Below are 5,231 nucleotides of genomic sequence, written 5' to 3'. Positions count from 1 at the left end.
TATCCATAGGTCGCTGGTTCAAATCCGGCCCGGAGGAGTTAATTTTTAAAATTTTATCTACCGATCCCAACATTATAATAATCTCATAATAAAATGTTTTATTTTGTCTCTTTTTTTGTTTTGCCACGATTAATCTATTATTAATGAAACTTATTTTCATAATTTTTTTTAACCTAGGAAATTAGTATAATTTAATAATTAGTATTAGTAAACGACGTTTCATCCAATATTAGAGGGCTTTATCAAGGGTTTAACAAGATACAAACATTGTAAGTCATTATATTAGAATGATTTCTAAGTCTATTAGAAATTTATTAGAAGATATTGGAGGAAGATAGTCCAGATGACGGTCAATAAAGCTATCAAAATGGTAAAAGAAAACTACGTATTGTTAACCAACGTTTTTTTTGTATTTTTTGCCCTTTTGTGTGTTTTTGTCAGGATTAATTTATTTTACTTTATTTAATGCAAATAAGACGTACATGAAACATGATTTTTTATCTTGGGAAATAAGTATAATATTTGTAACTGACGTTTCGCCCCACTTTGCATGGCTTCATCTTGATTACGTTTATGGTATATAATATCCAAATAAGAAACTAATAAAAGAAGTTATATCTACCTTCAGATGGGGCAATTGATTATCTTGTATAGTTTATGAGAGATCGCTTCTTGTTAAACAAAAAATGAAACTTAAAAAAAAAACACAAAACAAACTTTCTGCTTTTCTGTGTGGAATTGATCATAGTTTTAGCGCCGCTCCAGAATAATAATTCAATTAAAATTTTTTGTGTTATTGACTAAATTGGATTGATGGGCTCAAAAGTGCCTTTTCCTTGTTGATTGGAAAGCGATATAATTGTATTTACAAACTTCTCCATGGGAAGAAAGATCAGTCGTTATAACCTGCATGCTTAATCGGTGAAATAACGACACAATTCTCAATTGTTTTTAAAAAACAAATTGTGCTACACTTTGTCTGGAAAGATATCTACTCATAGACATAAACAACTGTTTATGGCAAGCTTTGAACTTGTATTAGGGTTACATAGACTTAAGTGTTCTTTTTATCATTTTACAACACAAAACTTATTTATTATTTATTATTAATTTATTATTTGGTGCCAAAATTGGAGGATAAAAATTAATTCCAATAAATCCCACCAAATCACATTTATCCTTTGGCGTAAACCAATGACCTCTTATTACCAACAGTATCCTTTAATAATATCCCACTTATTCCTGTCGAACAGATTCGTTACATCTCGACAAACGACTGACATGGAATCCTCATACAAGACTAAAAAGACAAGAAACTGCTCGTCGATTTCGACTATTACAACATTTACTAGACAAACGGTCCAAACTGCCAATCCATTACAAAAGACTGATCTACATGACTATTATGACTATTCACTAAACCATCAAATTCCTCCCGGATCCAAACCTTACAGTCCAAAATCCTTCGTAAAATCCTTAACGCTCCTTACTTTGTCACAAATCAAGTCATCCATCATGACCTCAATGTCCCGTATGTTGCCGATTTGGCCAAACCCACATACCATTCCTTCCATGGAAAACTTCCCAACCACCCAAATCCAATTGTTTCTAACTTGGCTTCTCCTTCAGTACCTAATAATCCTCCTAGGCGTCTGAAAATAAGATGGATCTTCTCCTCTAGAAATGTTATTGGAGTTAAATCAATGGGTAGATTCTCCACATGTTTGTATTACGAATTACGAATTGATTCGATCGTTTTTTATGTTTTATAATCTTACAGCAGGAAGATTTCTCTTCCAGATAACAAGTTAAAAGACTGAATTAGCCTAATGATAAGTAACATGATTCCCTTCTTCTACAAACCTTGTTGCAACAGTCTTAAATTCTTTTAATACCATGTTTTTAAAGATTTTTATAAAGAAAACATATTTATTTTGTTAAATCTGTTATACTTTTCATACTATTTTGTTAATTTTTGGTCAAATAATCCTTTTCATCACATTTTTAATTGTTTTCCTTAGTATGCCCGAAATGTAAGATTTTTTATGTCAGAAGAACAACGACATATTTACATGATACTGGTTACTGTCAGGATGGTATTAAATATTTTATTAATTGAAATACCTTGAAAGTTGGAATAGTAACCCGCAATGTCTATAAACTACTTTTATAGAAGAATATAACCGAAATTACAGGTCATTCAATTAAATCAAATTCGAGTTATTTTTCTTTTGCTTGTCCTGAAAAATTTAAATTGTTTCCATATTGAAAGAAGAGAGTTGACCGTAAGAAGTAGATTTTTGGAGGATAGTTCGGGTGGTGGCGAATAAAAGTATTTTTTATTTTATTTTATTTTTATACCAGATCGGCCTGGTGGGTCTTACATGGTTGATATAACTTATATTATATACATTTTTTAACAGCTGATTATGAGGGGGTATAGTCGTAAAAATGAAGCCCCTAACTATATAAAATGTTCTTATTAAAAGAAAAAAAATAAATAGATAAGAATAATGCTTCTTAATAAAAGAGGAAAGTAAAATTAATAACCAAAAATAATGATATTGGTACACTTAAATAAAACAAACAATTGTCTTCTGATAGTAAGAAGAAACAAGTTAATTTGAAAAAGGGAAGAGAGAAGAAAAGAGAAAAATAAAATAAATACATTTAAAAAAAAATAATAATAATAAGTAAATAGAAGTAGTGTAGCTATGGATTAATTTTATATTTATTAAAAATTTATAAAAGAATGTCCTGCAGCAGTCTGGGCTTCAGTCTTCAGGTTGAGGTTGGGTTTCCCAGGTTGTGTAGCTCACTGCTCCTTTAACTGTCGGCAACTGGGAGTGGAACTTCATGAACAGTTTTTTGATATAATCCTCTATAATAAGAGTATGAAAATAGTAAAATAAAGCTATTTATTGTTCGACAACGTTTCGTCCCATTTTACAGGGCTTCGTCAGTGCTGCAAAGTGGAACGAAACGTTGGTTGACAGTAAATAGTTTTCTTTTCTTCTATTTTGATCTATTTTTTGACTGCCAACTGGACTATCCACCTAAAAGTCAGTTTTTTTCAGTTCGACAGAAGTGACGTCTATAATTCTTTAGCTAATTCCTCCTGTTGAAGCAACTTTGAATAAAAATGTTATAATTTTATTAGCTTAGTCAATTTGTGAAATAGATTTATTTTAATTATAAGGCATTTGTTTAATAAAAGAAAACCTGTGATTGTAAACAAAAGGGGTGCGATCTTCCCCGCAGCTTCGCAGACTCCATGGTAAGACCGTGGTAGAATGTTGGCCAAGCCACTTCTCTCACACAGGGGCCCCTATTCTGCCTGCTTCCAGAACTCTCAGCAGTCATCTGGTGAGATTATATATAAACATTTGCTCAAGGCACATTGAAGACATTTTACTTTTGTTTTTTTATTATAAAATTAGTTTGTGTTTGTAAAGTATTAAGTCGTTTTTCCTTTTTATTAATGCGTAAGATTAATTTGCTTTATAATTCTTTCATTTTGTTTATATGTATAAATTCATTATATATTCGTTCTGTTTAATGTTTTCCCCGCGCATATTCTACCTGGCAAGAGAAAAGTCTTTCACTGAGGCTCTCAGTTCAGGTAACACCTCCACTGGAAGAATGTTCCACACATCCTCAAAGGATTAAGAAGAAGAAGGACATACTCTGTGTATCTGCAAAAAAAGTACTTTATGATACGGAAAAGAACTGTTTTAGAATTCGTTAAAAAAATAAAATAATAGTGTACATTTATTAAATAAATCAAAAATTTGTATCCTTTTTTGTCTCTATACTTTTTATTTTTCACCAGTCCAACGTTTCGGCCATTTTAGCCATCCTCAAGGACATCTAAATATTTAACAGCTTATATTATGAATTCATTTTTAACACTTATAACAACCACATTATTCACCAATAATATAACATACCTTCAGTCACAATTTCTTCCTCTCATTAATTTAAAAGTTACTTTCGCAGGCTATTCTGCCCAGGTCATTTCCTTTATTATAAGTTAAAAGCCTATTTAAAAAGTCAATTATTAGAGAGTTGTAACAGTCAGCGAGCACCAAGTGCCGCTATAACCCGCCAGGGGCCAGCACTACAAGCGCCTAAGCAGCTGTATAATTGTATATAAGTTTATCATTATAAAAATACGATCTCTTGTATAAATGTATATATGTTAATATGTAATATGTAAGAATGTTAATTATAAAATGAAAAGAGATTGAGCAATAAGATTCTACGGAACTATCTCAAGTAGAGTTAAAAGAGTGAATCCTCAGTGATAACCGATCACATGAGGCCTTCAATTGTCACCGGGATTGATTCGATAATCAAGCCTATTCCCAGATCTAGAAATAGCACTAGTGGCTTACACTCTACTTGAGATAGAGAAGTTCATTGCTAGCCTATTCTCTCAAGAGTAGGTTTTTATTATGCTCACCTTAGACTATGGCCTATTTTCTATCCCTTTCTCCAGCAATCTTAGTCCGTCCACTTCATCTCGGAAACCAATGTAATATCCCGGCTCTAGTCCGTCCGGTTCATCTCGGCAACTAGAGCTTCACTAGCCTTATCAGCTTACTGGTCCGTCCGCTTCATCTCGGCAACTAGAACTGTTACTCTGCCTCATACTCTTTCACCTAGAACTCCTTTACCTAGTCAGTGTCCAGGGCTCATCCCCTGGCACGGCCTTCCTTTCTTACCTACTAATGAATACGCCTTGTCGTGGGCCTTCTGTAAAGAGATATCAGGCTGGAGAAACCGCCTAAGACCAGACAATCCCGACAGAGTCATATTTATTATTAATAAGCTTACTAAGCTTAAGTTTAGTTATTCTTTTTCTAAATTTTAAAATCATTAATATTTAATTATTCTTATATAAGATTATCCACAACAATTTCACTACCATATAACAAACCATTTATAACCTCCCAACTCACACAGGTTAGCCTTGTTTTTTAAATTAATTTATTTTATTTTAAATTGCATTTTTGTCTCAATTTGGTTTTAGGTAAGAATTTGATAATATTTCCTCCAGACAAAAAAGGTAAGCTTCTCCAACCATTCTTCATAATTTGGACTCGGAAAACCGCATTCAAAAATATTCACTATGGCAATACTTCTTCGTACTATATATTCAATATGAATGCAAGTGGAAGTAAAAATATGTTGGCAAACCACTAAGGTTTTTCCATGGAAGATTGCTA

This window comes from Halyomorpha halys, unplaced genomic scaffold (genome assembly GCF_000696795.3).
Source record: "Halyomorpha halys isolate HHAL.00 unplaced genomic scaffold, Hhal_1.1 Scaffold615.1, whole genome shotgun sequence".
In the NCBI taxonomy this organism is placed as follows: domain Eukaryota; kingdom Metazoa; phylum Arthropoda; class Insecta; order Hemiptera; family Pentatomidae; genus Halyomorpha; species Halyomorpha halys.
Note: the sequence above shows the minus strand (reverse complement) of the source record.